We start from the raw sequence: 15,858 nt of genomic DNA on the forward strand, positions 1-15,858 counted from the left end.
GGATTTAGTCAATGTTTACAAGGAATGCATAGAGAGAAGAAAGCACATTGAAAAATACACCTTTATACAGTACCTTTATCAAAAGGTTCACAGGAGTCTTGGACAGGGCATTGCAACCAAAGATTTGATAATAATACATCTCAAATTTTACTTTTGTCCCTTACATTTAAAACTAAAATGCAATTCTGTCTCCTAGGAAAGCCGCACAGTAAATAAAATTCAAGAAGTGTGTGGATGCTCCTCATGAAACAAATGGAATTCCTTTGTTGATACACAGTGCTCCCAGCCAAACAAAACAAAACAAAAAACTGCTGTCCTACAAAAGATACCTGACATCATTAGTGGCTTAAAATATCAATAGTGGTGCTTTTTTTTTTAATCTAGAGGATAACCTTGTGTGTCCTTAAAGAATAAAAGAGAAAACTTAAAACCCCAAGGATGAGAGAGAGAGATGAAAGGATATGGAAGCCTTTTATTACAATATTTTGAATGTCTGTTAATATATTTACATAATTTAATGTCTGGTATAGAAAGTGGTAGATGATCTAAAACTCCTTGTGTAGCAAAGTTCCAGATGCCGCTGGATGTGTCTGTCCACTTTATCTGTATGCAATTCTCTGAGTGTCACTAGGCCTCATGTAGCAAACCCAGCACCATCCCTGCTCAAGGAGGCTGGAGGTAACTCAAGAAAATATTGTTTAAAGAAAATTCTTAAGCCGTGGGAACAAAAAGTAAAGAAAGCTGTGTTGGTCCATAAGACAAAAACATTCAGAATCCACAATAAGGCAATACTTGTACAAAAACAAGCAAAGCACCGCTAAACCACAACCAAGTTTTGGACTTCTCCAGAACTCTTCATCAGCTAGAGAGCCTGACCACTGTAGCCCATGTGTTGGTGAACTTTGAGGCTGGATTACTGCAATGTGCTCAGTTGATTAGAGCATGGTGCAGATAATGCCAAGGTTGGAGGTTTGATCCCTGTATATTCCTGCATTGCAGGCGGCTGGACTAGATCAGGGTTTCCCAAACATGGGTCACCACCTGTTTTTGGACTACAACTCCCATCATCCCTAGCAAGCAGGACCAGTGAACAGGAATGATGGAAAGTGTAGTCCATAAACAGCTGGAGACCCAAGTTTGGGAAACCCATGGCTCAATGATCCTCAGGGTCCTTTCCAACTCTACAATTCTATGTGGGGTTGCCCTTGGGCTTGTTTCAGAAGCTCCAGCTGGTGCAGAATGTGGCGGCCAGATTGCTGAACATCTGGTCAGCAGCAACACAATTTTAAAGCATCTGTGCTGGCTGAAGGTTCAAGGTCTTTGAATTAATTGCTGAACAACAAAGCCCTGAACAACTTAGGTCCTGCAGACCACACAGAGACCACCCGAACCTTTATATCAATCATTGAGCTCAAGTGCAGGAGCCTGGGATGCTCATTTGACAATCACAATAAACCAAGCTTTTGGTATCATCAACGCAGCGTGGTGCAGTGCTCTACCCACAGAGATTCAGAAAATGTTGTTTCAACTTTTAAACTTCTGCTGAAAACTTTTCGACTCAGTCAGGGCTATGCAGGCATCTTTCCACAACAGCTTGCTTATTTGTGATTTTAGCTTTTAAAAACCTGTTTTTAATGGTATGGTTTTATGTCTAATTGTTGTAAACCACTTTGATATTCATTTTAATGAATAGCAGTATATAAACAATATTAAGCAAAGGAGGAGGAAGGGAGAGAGAAAAAGCTTGCTTCATACTGAAGCAACAAAGTCCATCCTTAGTCAAAGTCTTAAGATAAAATGTGGAAGAAGACTAGTGGGGGCTACAGCAAAGTGCTACTGTTTAGTGTTCCAGCCATTCCCTCTTTCAGAATATTCCATTTCACCCTCCCCTGAAAAAGCCAGTCAGTATTTCATGTATAAAGTCACTGTTAAGGGGATGAGGCTCAAGACTAAATGCTGTGTGAGCTTCAGTTGTCTCATCTGAAGAGACAAAGGGCATTGATGATGATGATGATGTCAGTGACCATAACATTTCCCCAAAGGACAAGAAACTAGTCCAGTGTGAGGTTCCATATGCCCCTGAGTAGCAGGTGATGTATCCCAAATCCCTGCCTGTTTTCAAATACAGGAGCACCTGTACTTCCTTCACCACATCTGTCGACTTCTCTTACATCTCCATTTTCTTCCTCTGTCAGCAGTTGGCAACCAGATGAGTGGGAGATGAATTGCATTCACCTCCCTCCCTCGTTGTTTTATGATGCCAGTTAGATGGAATAGCTCCAGCAGCTACACTCGATAAGCTAAAGGCCTCTAACGTCTGCAGTTCATTGAACCCATATGGATAAGAACAGCTGGAAAGATAGGTTTCCTACCTGAGGCCAATGTTTGTGTTGCCAACCGCGACTCCAGTGAGCTGACCCTTGTATAATTCATTGCAGTTGAGGAAATGTTGCTCACTCTGTTCTGTTTTGTGATGGATGGCATTACTTAAAACTGATTGTCTTTTAAAGCAGTGGTGACTTTTCACGGCTGACGGATGTGAACAGGCGGGTTAGACAATAAATATTGCCATGTTCCAAAGAAAGAGCTGCCATTTCCCACTGGATTGTTGAGTTGTGGCGGACACAGGGCTGGAACAGATGACAAAGGCTTTGATTTTAAATGAGTCGCACCTCTATGTGGATTTTGACTTGCCACATCATGGTCTTCTTCATCACCCTTGATTATTTGTTTTATTTACATCCCACCCTCGCTCCACAATGGAACTGACAGTGGCACACTGTGACCACCCCCTGCTTCTCAGAGGGTCTTCCGTCCAGGTACCAACCAGACTCAGATCTATTTGAGCTGGACCAGGGGAGGCGAACCTGTGGCCCTCCAGGTGTTGCTGGACCACTACTCCAGTCACCCCAACCACTGGCCATATGACCATCCCAAACCCACCATCTAATGGGATCTGGAGCCCATAGATTCCCCATTCCTAATGCAGACCTTGCCCTTGGATAACCCCTGAAAATATGGGTTGTTATGAAACTAGAAGTGACATGGGGACTGGAGCATCTTCTCTGATGTCAAGGCAGGCAAAAGGAAAGTCTTAATCACCCATTTTATAGCTAAACTATGGAATATACTATCACAGTATATTGTGATTGATACCATATTGGGCAGTTTTAAAATGGGGGTTGACCAACTCATGTAGAATAAGGCTATCAGTGGGTTGTGGCAGACCTGATGACTGTGCACAATCTCTAATTTCATAGGTAGTATGTATCAGGGTTCATCCACACTTCTGTTTTGTCTGTGACTTCCAGGCATGGGTCCAAGAGGTTCTTCTTTAGTCCCATTGCTTTCCATGGGAAAACCAGCTGTTTACTCTTGATTCAGAAAAAACAAGTGTCAATTGGGTTTTTCTCAGGTTGTTGTTTGTGGATTTCCCTGGAGAAAATGCTGGGACAAATTAAAAACCTCTTGGACCCATGCCTAAAAGTCATAGACTAAATGAAAGAAATTGTGGGACAATGTGAAATGTGGACGATCAATTTTTGGGGAACAGGTGGGGAGAGGAGCAGTAATGCCTTGGTTGTGGGCTTTTTGTAGGCATCTGCTTGGTCACTGTGGGAACAGGATGCTGACTGGATGGACCTTTGGTCTGATTCAGAAGCCAGCTCTTCTTACGCTCCCGTGGACTGTAGCATCTCCCATGAGTGCTTTAGGACTTATGCCAAGTCTGGCCATTGGTTCATCTGGTTTAGGGTTGCACCTGGATGCCAGTTGCTGGAGATCACAAACTGGAAGAGCACCATTGTACTCAGGTCCTGCTTGCAAGCTTCTGATAGGCATCTGGTTGATTACTATGAGAACAGGATGCTGGAGGAGAAGGGCCTTTGTCCTGAACCAGCTGTGCTCTTCTGATGTTCTCTGGTTCTACAGAGGAAGGCAAAAAGTCTAGGGCCTTTATTCAAGGGGGGGCGGCGTGCGATGAACAGAGCTAGACTGAAGAGAAAGAACATACAGAAGCTGATGGATTGGTTGACTACTATAATTTCTATTCCGCTGAGCTATGCCTCTACTTCGTTGCTTGGACAACAGGAGGCATGTGGGCTGGTGACAAGGTCTGTTGAATACATGTAGGTGAAGCCAGCACCAGTGGACACAATCCCAACCCCTTCTACACATCTGGCTGCTTAAAGCAAAGCCTCCTTTTGCTCAGCCAATGGCAGGGACTTCCCTATATGCTAATGCACCCAATCTGAGTGCAGATTTTGGCAGTCTCCTGGGTGCATATTTAGGGTTTTTGCACTGACTAAGCTCCATAAAGCAGCAGAAAGCCAGCAATAATCCAAGGAAATGAGGGATATGAGGTAGGCATTGATTTTGTGTCACAATAAGGTAGGTAGAAAGATCTCAGTGCCGAATAATGTTCCCAGGGCACTTTCCCTCCACGACCAGCTGAAGCGGAAGAGCACGATATATTTAATGATCTGTACAACACGGCCTCCTCAAGGTCAATCATACATACTTAACCTTTAGGCTTTCCACATTGTCTTGCTTGTCCAGCTGGTTTATGGAGTGCATGTTAACTTGATTGGGGATTTAAGGCAGTGATGGTGATCTCTGAGACATTTTCTGTTGCCGTTGAGCAGAAATTTTGGAGAAATCCAATGTAGGCTTCTCCAAAACCACTTGCAGTAACAATTACTAAAATTGAATTGACACTATTCACAGCTTTTTTCGGAAAACATTTTTTGTGGGGGGGGGGGAGTTGAAAAAAGATCCTTCCTTCCTTCCTTCCTTTTCCATCACTCCCAGTTGATCTCACTTAGCATCCATGACAGCATATTGTAGCTAAATGTAATATTCTGCCTAACATTGTGACATCATTCTAATTGTCCCATAACCTCTGTTTGGGCAGAATCACAGGAAGAGGGACGTAGAAGCACCAGCACCAGAGAACAGTATCACTGGAGAACCAGCTGTCTGAGGTGGGCAGGAATCATTCCACACCATCTTCTAAGAGTGAGTATTCACACAACCTAAGTGCTTATCTGGGGGCGGGGGAGGGGGGATTGCTCTCACCAAAATTGCTAGTTTCTACCCAACAATCAAAACGGGAAAATATTTAGTATAGCTCTAATGTTTTTTACTTTTTAAAGAACTGGCCTAGTTTGAGAAATTTGTGAGAAATTTGTGTTAATGAAATAAGAAAAAAATTGTTCATTTTTAATCTCTCTGGTTAAGTTAGAATCTTATTGTGAATGTGAATAATACTTTTATGAGTTCACCCAAAATAGTGGAAGCCTTCACAGAAGTGGCTTGCTGCATTCTTCCCCCCTCCCCAAATAGAGAACTTCACATTCATCTCTTCTGAATTTCACTTAATTGGGTTCAGGGCAGTATCCCACTCTATCAAGGTTGTTTTAGATTTTGTTCCTGTCTTCTGAAGTGCTAATTCTCCCTCCTAGTTTTGCGTCATTGGCATATTCCTCCTGATTCTTCAAAATGTTGACAAGGACCAGGCAAACTACTCACCTATCCCAGATGGCACAAACCAAAGACCCATCTACTTCAGCATCCTGTGACATACAGTGAACAGCCAGAGGCCTCCCTGAAACCCACAAGTAGAGCCTGAAAGCAACAGCTTTCCTTTGTTCTGCAGCAACTGGTATTTTGTGGTAGACTGCCTCTGAACAAGGAGATACCATACAGTCCAGCCAAGAAGCTGCGGAGAAGCCAAGTCAGAAGTAATGTGGTTTGTGACTTCTCCAAAGCTGGTTGCTGCAGTACCACCCTCTGGCCACTATCTATGGTTGGATGGCCCAGGAAGTAATAAATTTTGATATGGGTTGACCCCCAAGACTTTGGGTGGCATCCTTACAAATCTTCTGGTTCTTCCAGCTTTCAAGTACAGGCAGAAGGAGTAATGGGGAAGGTTTTAAGAAACATGATGAAAGGGTTCTCTCTGCTTGGAGTTGATTCTTTTAAAGTCTATCTCAGCCAGCTGCCTCCAGTAAATTGATTGCCTCCATAATTAAAAGTATAAATGTCCCCAACAAAATACATCCTATTATAAGAGTTCTCTTTCTCTCTCTTTTTTTAGGGGAAAAAAAATAATTTATTCACATTCGATATGGTCTGTAAATGCCACCATTAGATGCTTTCCTCCAGCCTTTGATTAGCTATGGATTAATAAAACTTTTATACCTTCTTTGTCAGCCTCATTTTGAACTCCTGTTTTTGCATATGGCTTCTATTAAATAAATGAATTAGTGTCTAGAAATGTGTCATGCATATTACCTAGCAGCAGGCAGCGTAATACACTGGTCAGCTCCCTGGGAGCACGATAAATCTGAACAGGCTCACTAACCTGAACACGCGGACCCATTAAGAGCTCCATGATTTACTGGAGCAGCATTTGTGCTTAACAATGGAATTTTAGCTAATTCAAAACAATGTAAATCATCTCCAATTACAGTATTTGAATATTCACGGGAGCTACACAAGGACTATGGAGCATTGTGGGAGGGGGAGAGGGAGAGGGAGGGAGGAGAGGGGGAAATAGTGGAAAGGTTGCCTGGAGTTTAGCATTCAGGTAGGTAGAGGTAGCCCTGGCTTTAAAAGTTAGAATACTGGCTTTCAAGCCATCAGGGAACACTTTCCACATCAGTCTGTCTGTTATATTACAAAAGGTTCTGGAGCACATCCTTCAGCTGGGGGGGGGGGGATCCCCTTGCAGCCTAAGGGACAGACAGCCCTTGGAGCAATCACCTGGAGATTGCATGGCAGTGCTGGGTGGGGTCAGAACTAAAAGCGTTCTTGCCCAGGTTGTTGTTGTTGTCAAATAATGATATGCTTTATTAATCCATAGCTAATCAAAGGCTGGCAGAAGTCTAATGATGGCATTTTTGTGAGTTTTGTAAGAGTAGCTTACTAATAGGATGTATTCAGTTTGGAATATTTAGTGAGCAAAGGGGATATATAATAAAGGTACAGTGGTACTTTGGTTTATGAACTTAATCCGTTCCGGAAGTCCGTTCTTAAAATGAGGCGTGCTTTCCCTAATGAGGCCTCCCGCTGCCGGTGCTCTTCCACTGTTCGGATTCCGTTCTTAGACCAAGGTAAAGTTCGCAAACCGGGACACTACCGGTTTTGCAGAGTTCATAAACTGAATAGTTCATAAACAGGGCTGTTCTTAAACCAAGGTACCATTGTACATAAAATTAAACATGGTTTGGAGAAAGCAGACAGAGAGGCGATTTTCATTTCTTCTCACATAGCACTGGGATCTGGTGGGGTCATCACATGAAGTCGAAGAAATTCAGTTCAGACAAAAGGCAGTGCATCTTCAGTGCTTCATTGTTAGAAATATGGAATTCACTACCAGAAAAGGTAGTGATGGTCACCAGCTAGGATAGCGTTAAAGCAGGATTAGACAAATTCACAGAGAAAAAGGCTGTCAATGGCAACTAGCTGCGTATTACCGGTACCTCCACTGTCAGAGGCAGAACACCTCAGAATGTTGGCTTCTGGGATTCCCAATTGGGAAGAGCCCTCATGTCTCACTTGTGGGCTTCCCATACACCAGGGCTGGGGAATCTGTGGTGCTCCAGATGTTGCTGGACCAAGATCAATGGCCATGCTAGCTGGGGATGCCACTGCCAAAGTCATCTGTTGGTCACAGTGAGAACAAGATGTGCTGGGCTTTTGTGGGGCTCTTCATAAGTTCTTCTGCTAACACCCCTCTCTCTCTCTCTCTCTCTCTCTCTCTCTCTCTCTCTCTCTTTCTCTCTCTCTCTCTCTCTCTCTCTCTGTGTGTGTGTGTGTGTGTGTGTGTCCTAGGCAGTAACACCAGGCCAGTAAAACATTCCTGTGACAGCTTTCAAGCAAGCATGTTTTTGCCTCAGTTCAGTCACAGCATGAAGTGGAGGCAAACACCACCACAGTTTAATGCATATTTACAAGGAAACCCCCTCTCCTGTGCTGGGTAATGAGTGCCCAATGGGTAGTTTGCAACCCTGTTAAGAGCACCACTGGCAGAAGAAGAAAAAAGGAGGGGGAATCAAATAACTCGAACATGATAAAATAATGTAATCTATTCTGTTGGGTCCTGTTTTTCCCCCTTTCCTTTTCCTAGGGCTCATTGCTTAGACTGCCTCCTCTCCAGAAAATGATGTTCATATGATAGCTCTCAAGGGAGTGGGGGAGGACTATTGAAAAGGTGGGATTGCTTTGAACATGCCGATCTGGTCTAAAAGACAAGATACAATCCTGGAAAAAAATCTGTTTGGGGCATATTACTCTCTAATATCAGGGCAGAAATAGAAGGCTCTTTACAGAACAACAGACTTAATATTGTCTCCTCAGTTTGATCATTAGGGTCACTGTGAATAGAAAGCATCCAAACAACCCAGATACAACTGGGTGACAACATCTTCACTTCTTCCTAGTAGAAATTAAAAATGCACCAAATGTTGGCTGTGTCTTGTCAATTTAAATAATAATAATAATAGCAGTGTGTTGTTGCTAGACTCCAATATGTTCATTTCTGTCCTTTACAAGGCCCCATCAGATTCTAAGTCAGCGTGATAACATGCAGACAATAAAAGGGCAATCCTGAGCTCAGTAGGGCTCCCTCCCTAGTAACTGTGTTTTAGGGTTGCAACCATATATGCCCACTTGGGTACTTCAGTCTGTGGAACTGGCACTGTTACAGCCACCACATAACAGCCTTCTTCATTTGCAACACATCAGTGCAACTCTGCGCTCGGTTCCTGCACTCTGGAACTCCCTGCCTCTTGACATCAGTCAGCCACCATCACTGTACTCTTTCTGGCACCTGCTAAAAGCATTTTTATGTAGACATGCCTACTCAGATATGTAGACAGTTGACATATATTTTAATCTGTTCTTGGTTTATAATTGATTTTATTTTTAAATTGTTTTAAACTGTTTTTAGGAATAATTCTGTTGTTTTATTCTTTTGTAAATTGCCTTCAGGGTTGTTGTTGTTTTTACAATAAAGTGGTGGATAAATTTTATGAAATAAATAAATAAATGAAAATATATGGTTTGGTGGAATGGGGACTTCTTTTCTTCACATCATCAGTACTTACGATTCTTCAGAGAGAAGTGGTGTGGAATGATAGTGCTCTTAAGAGCAAGTGAGAGGGCTCTGATCCTGCCCACCACTAACATGGCCCTTGTGGTGGGAGAAAGGTTGCCCACTCCTGATGTACAGGGACTGTTGCTGTGGCTTGTTGTGACTCGTCCCTAAGGGGAGGCCTCCTGTGGCTCAGTGGATGGCACAGCCTGTGCCCAGAGTGTTGGACTAGTAAAGATTAATGGTCCCCTGACCATTAGGTCCAGTTGCGGACGACTCTGGGGTTGCGACACTCATCTTGCTTTATTGGCTGAGGGAGCCGGCGTACAGCTTCCGGGTTATGTGGCCAGCATGACTAAGCCGCTTCTGGCGAAACCAGAGCACAGAAACACCATTTAGCTTCCCGCTGGAGTGGTACCTATTTATCTACTTGCACTTTGACGTGCTTTCAAACTGCTAGATTGGCAGGAGCAGGGACTGAGCAACGGGAGCTCACCCTGTCGCGGGGATTCGAACCGCCGACCTTCCGATCAGCAGGCCCTATGCTCAGTGGTTTAGACCACAGCTGGGGGACCCAGGTCCAAATGGCCACTTGGCCATGAAGCTCACTGGGTGACCTTGGGCCAGTCGCTGCCTCTTACCCTAACCTACCTTGCAGGGTTGTTGTGGAGATGAAATGAGGAAAGGAGGAACCATGTATACCACTCATTGGGGGAAAGGCAGGCTACGGATACAATACATAATAAATAAACTCCTGCCTCAAAACCTGGAGAGCCAATGCCCATTCATATTGCCAGTGCAGATCTAGATGGGCCAAGGCTCTGATTTGGGCACAAGGCATCTTCCTATGCCTTCTGCTGGAAGGAAAGATCCTGGATCCTGGACTGTCTTACCCACTAAGCTCCTTTGGTTTCAGTGAAAGAGATCTAAATATTTATTTCATAAAACTTATACACTGATCAATTGTAAAAAAAAAAACCCTCAGAAATTCACAAAGAGAATAAAACAGTAAAATGATCAGAAATCAGCAAAACAACTATGTATGTATGTATGTATTAAATTTGGTTAGTCACTTTATCTTGTCCAAGGCAACTCAAAGTGACTTACAACCAACCAACCAACCAGCCAGCTCTTTAAAATATCCAAATGATAAAATCAACAAGAAACAATAATCAAAGGTCTCCTCACCATTTCACCTGCAAAGGAAATATATAGTTGCAAGAAAAATATACATTTATTCCAAGCTTTAATGATACATCTCTGTTTGGGTTTTGTAGGTCATCATGATATCCAAATATATATATTTGGATGCTGCTCCGGAGTGAATGACTTCCATAACATTGAACCCAGCCTCCTGCAGAGGGGGAGGCAGTTAGTTCACACAGGAAGGTGAATCTGCCAAAATTGCACTTCCTGAAAGATGCCACGAGCCGTTGAAATTTACACTTCTCCAAATTGTGCAATGCCATTCTTCAACCCAGAGCTTTGCAAAAAGGTTTATATCAGCTACATCCATTTTAGATTACTGTAGCACACCGTAACCTCTTGGGCTTGCCGATCGGAAGGTCGGTGGTTCGAATCCCCATGACGGGGTGAGCTCCCGTTGCTCTGTCCCAGCTCCTGCCAGCCTAGCAGCTTGAAAGCTCACCAGTGCAAGTAGATAAATAGGTACCGCTCTGGCGGGAAGGTAAATGGCATTTCCGTGTGCTCTGGTTTCTGTCACAGTGCTCCATTGCACCAGAAGCAGTTTAGTCCTGCTGGCCACATGACCCAGAAAAGCTGTCTGTGGACAAACGCCAGCTCCCTTGACCTGAAAAGTGAGATGAGTGCCGCAACCCCAGAGTCGCCTTTGGCTGGACTTAACCATCATGGGGTCCTTTAGCACACTCTGTATGGGGTTGCCTTTGAAAAGTGCTTGGAAACGTCAATGGGTCCATAGAGCTGTAGCCAGACTTTTGAGCAGGGATGGTTATAGGGAGCATACAACTCCCTTGTTGCAACAGCTTCACTGGCTACCTGTCTGTTTCCAAGCACAATTCAAAGTGCTGGTTATGATCATTGAAGCCCTATAGGGCTTAGTCCCAGACTACCTAAAGGACTGTATTCTCCCATAAGAACCTGCCTGGGTTCTGAGAACTTTTGGGGGGGGGGGCTTCTCTCGGCCCCACCACCCTCACAGGCACACGGTAGGGATGTGGGAGAGGGCCTTCTCGGTGACTTCTCCCAGACTTTGGAACTCCTTTCCTAGAGAAGGTAGACTGGCTCCCTTCTTGTTCTCCTTCGGCCATCAAGTGAAGACTGTTTTCATTCTATTATACTTTAATTACTTTTTAACTATTACCAGTATTTTTCATAAGCTTTTAGCATTTGATGTGTGTTGTTTTAATTTGAGTTAGCCCCCTTAAGTCCCAGTCTGCGGACAAGTTGGGAGGAGGAGGAGGAAGAGCAGGAAAAGCAAATAATAATACAGTGTAATAGGAAAAATTCACACTAAAATGCTGATAATTTTTCATGGAGACATAAAAAAAAATTGCAGACTGCTGTGGAAATGTGGAGAATTGAGCTTAAGATTGGAGAAATGAGATAAACAAAAATGGGTGGATTTGCCTATTCCCACCCCTAGTAAGTACCCAGTCTGTTATGGAACCCAGTATATCCTATGAGCAAGTCAGTTTGTCTGGGATAATGCACCTCTGACCCTGGCTCCCCACAAATACAGAAGCTAGCCATCCCAAGGCTAGAGAATTTATTTACCAGCTTTGTCCAATGCAAGCAGTTGTTTTCAGTAACCATGCATGGCTTACAATGGAGTTAACTGCAATTTAATGCTACTCTTTAATTAAGCCTCATTTAAACACCTTTAAGCGTTGCTTTTTTAAAAAGCGTTTGCAGAGTTAATTGTTTTGCACAGCAAAAGGAAGACTTGTGCTTGTTTGCATGGGGAATTGTTCTATCGGGCCTAGAAAACGCTCCGAGAGGTATCCAGTCTGCTTTGTCAGTGTCGTTACAGAATATTCAACAAACTCCAGCAAAACATGAATCTGTGTCTTGGAGACTTAAAACTGCTGGATACCATGACAAAATTGTGTGTGTTGGTTTTATTATTAACTCTAGCTTTGAATTAGAATTCCCTATATTACAGCTTGGAGCTAAAGTCTGTTTACAAAACAGTATTTACACTTGACTAATTTTGCAGATCAAAGTAATTAAATCAATTAAACTGGTGATTAACCAAATGAAGGCTGATTGCAAAAATTAGTGGGTTTATTTTGGAGGACTGGAAGTAAGCTAATTACTGCAGTGATTACTTGAACCTGGAGTACTCTAAATGTGGTATAAATTGAAACCTCATCGTGAATCAGACTGGGAATTCATTGCAGTTTAAAGCACGGCTAATACTATTCAGGCTGCAGCTCCTCTGGGACAGTTTTGCTCTGTATTTTGTATACTGATAAACAATCACTTAGGCTGTGTCCTGCATGAACAGCGGTGTCATGTATTGCATGAAGAACATGTCTGAATCGTAGTCAGCAAATCTTGTCAACTGTCAACTGCTCCGTTCAAAAAAATATTGTGCCATGGCAAATGTAGTCCAGTTGACAAGATGTCAATCATGTTGAACCTTTAATCTTTTCCTTTAAAAAAAGGAATGATTTTATTGCTTTTTTGAAATTAACCTCCACAAATCTCACCCTCACTCACCTGGAAATGATTACAAATGCAAAGGTAATCTAATAAAGTCCATTGTGCATTATCTAAATTGGCACCGTCATGTTTTATTACATATAAACAATTTTGTATTCCTCAGGTTTAGACTAACTTTGTTTATCTGCGTCACAGGTGCTGAATGTTCCGGAGATTTTCCCTTAAGAAAAAGCAAATAAGCATTTCTCTATTTTAAAAAAGCCTTTATATTATAGTTACAACAATAAATAACATCATACTGATATAAAACACATGGCTCCCAATCCAATATTTCAAAATAAAATAAAATAAAATAAAAATATTTCAGTATCTCCTCACACTAAATATAGAATAGAAATTTGATAAACCACAACAACAAAATATGGCCGTCTTTTCATCTGGTGTGTGCCTGCCCCAGAAGTTAAGAAAACCAGATAAGAGTTGGATAGAATGTTTTCCCCTCTCTTTTATAATTCTGGAACCCAGAGTCACCCATTTAAATGCACATGCAGAAGACTTGGGACCTAATCCAGCAACCTCTTTCGGACAATGACGGAAGGTCTCAGACAAAGCCTGAAACCATGACAAGCTAGAGAGGCGGTTTCCGATACGGAGTGAACTACAACTCCCAGGCCTCCCTCTCTCCAAACAGGCGCACGGCATGTTCCTCTGAGAATTAGGCTGTGTTGGGTCCGGATCTCACCGGCCTCATTGGGACTGCACCATTAGCAAGGCAGATCAGGGACCCCCTAAGCTTCCATGTCGCTCTGGGGCCTCAGTTTTTCCAAAAAGTTAAACACACGACCTTGTTCTTTTCCAAGAAACAAAATCCAAGCTCACAGAGGAAATCCCCGGGGAGGGAAAGGAGAGGGGATGGGGATCAGTGGCGTAGCGTGGGGGGTGCAGGGGGGGCGGCCGCACTGGGTGCAACATCGGGGGGGGGGGAATGCTCGCACTCGCAGCTCTCTGCCTCTACCTGGCAGGGGCGCAAATTACTTGCCTTGCCCCGGGTGCTGACAACCCACGCTACGCCACTGATGGGGCTGGCGCTTTCATTTTGACAGACAGGTCTAGCTTTTAATCACAGTGAATTATTTTCTGAGCCTATTCCAATCGTTGTGATTTGGGGGAGGGATCTTGTAGTTTTGGTTGCCTTTGTTGCCCTGTCGTCCCAGGGCAGGTTACAATAATAAAGCACAATATTAAAAATAACATAATATTACAGAAATAAGGCGAGTTCAAAAGTATAAATCTCAAATGTTGAAAGGCAGGGTAAAGAGGTGTGTCTTCAGTCTCTGTTTCTGTCACTGAAGAAAACCAGGAGTTTTCCCATTCTCTTCAGAGCTTTAACTGTGACTTAACTGTGGCAGCCTGATACTTTATCAATTGTTCTTTTCCTAGCAAATAACTAAAAATTGTAAGTCTTTCATTATCTTCACAAAGGGTAGTGCCGAAAAGGGAGAGGCAGTAGATAAAAAATGTGATTTTTCCAGTTTATTAATAAAAAGGTAAATCACCTAGCACAATAGCACCTGGAGTCATTTGCCCGAATTTTGGCGGATTTCTGACACAGGGACACCTCCCTCATTTCCCGTTTTCAAACTGCTGGGCCACAAAGAAACCAGGGTAGGGAATTCCCCTTCCCCAAATGGCAAAGCCTGCTCTTGCAGGGAAACAGCTGCACTTTCTGGGTTTTGGCAGGCTTCATCCCCTCAGAAGAGGTAACCAGGCCTGAATTCTGGCACAAAACAAAAAGTTAGAGACTTAAAAAAATGAAAATGTTCCTACATAAAATCCTCTGGATGCATCTGCCTGAAAATTGGCAGGTTAAAGCCTCTGAAGGGGCTTGCTTGCCTGCAAATTTCATAAATTTGTGTGAAGGCTGGGAATGATTTTTAGATTCCCCTTCATAGTCAACAGAGGCAAACAGAACTTCCAGCTTTACAGATCAGACTTAAAGAATGGATTGAATTGGAATGACGCAGAGCAGGTCTGAAGCAGATCAAGTTGCTTCTAAATGCTACAGATACGGATTCAAATCAAGACTTGGTTGTTGTGCACAGCTGTGATTCACACACACACACACACACACACACACACACACACCCCTACACAACACCAGTGGCTGGAGGTCCACAGCAATTAAGCACTGAAATTAAGCACTGGATCTCTTTTAAAGCCTAAATTTTGTTGTGGGGGGTAAAGTTAATGAAGAGCCCAGTGCAAAGGAAATGAAGGGTTAGAGCATGGGTAGGCAAAGGAAGGCCCAGGGGGGCCCAATCGCCTTCTCAATCTGGCCCGCGTGTTTTTACATGAGTAGAATGTGTCCTTTTATTTGAAATGCATCTCTGGGTTATTTGTGGGGTATAGGAATTCATTCATTCTCTCCCCCCCCCAATATAGTCCGGCCCCCAACAAGGTCTGAGGGACACTGGACCGGCCCCCTGCTGAAAAAGTTTGCTGAGCCCTGGGTTAGAGGCTAAACCAAACTTTGTCCACCAGGTGTGTGGGATGGCTTGAAACCTAGCACCTTGAGGTCACCTGCCGGAGACTGCAAGGATATACAGGGCTTGGTGTACACTGAGTGTGATGGGGGGGCCTCTTCTTTGAGGTCACAAGCTGTGGAGACTTGCAGAAAGGTAGTCCCATCCCTCGCCATCTTCCCCCTTTCTCAACGCCCCTATAAAAGTCAGAATACCAAATGCTTCAAAGAAAACAAAGAACAATCCAGGAAAATGTCTGCACATCAAAAATTAGTGTCACAACAGCCTGGTTTGGGCCATTTATTTTAATGCTTTCTTTTTCTAAAGGAACACCCAGTGCTTCCCCCCACCGCCCCCCAAAACGTTTCCTGATTGCTATTGTTATATTGCAAGGTTCATTGCTAAAACATTGGATATCTATTTTGTCAAAGCAAGCATGAAATATCCAAGGAATGTTCCCAGACCAGTGTTGGTTATACATACAAAAAAGTAGTTCATTGTAAACTGAATTACTCTCATGGACTTCGCAGGAGCTAAGCTTATTTAAAACAAGCTATACCTATTTTGCTGGGCTACAGATTGGACTGAAAATTA

General features: G+C 43.3%; 2 long non-coding RNA genes across 2 annotated transcripts in view; one reads left to right on the forward strand and one right to left on the reverse strand.

Moving 5' to 3' along the window:
* LOC310693704 overlaps window positions 1-15,858 on the reverse strand; it is a 354,955-nt gene that overhangs the window by 17,146 nt on the left and 321,951 nt on the right. The window lies entirely within an intron of this gene.
* On the forward strand, window positions 2,026-8,092 carry LOC310693664. Its single transcript, XR_014519291.1, has 3 exons — window positions 2,026-2,090; window positions 4,913-5,016; window positions 7,837-8,092. It is a non-coding gene; the product is annotated as an uncharacterized lncRNA (long non-coding RNA).

This window comes from Podarcis liolepis (assembly GCF_965112155.1).
Source record: "Podarcis liolepis genome assembly, chromosome: 14".
NCBI lineage: Eukaryota > Metazoa > Chordata > Lepidosauria > Squamata > Lacertidae > Podarcis > Podarcis liolepis.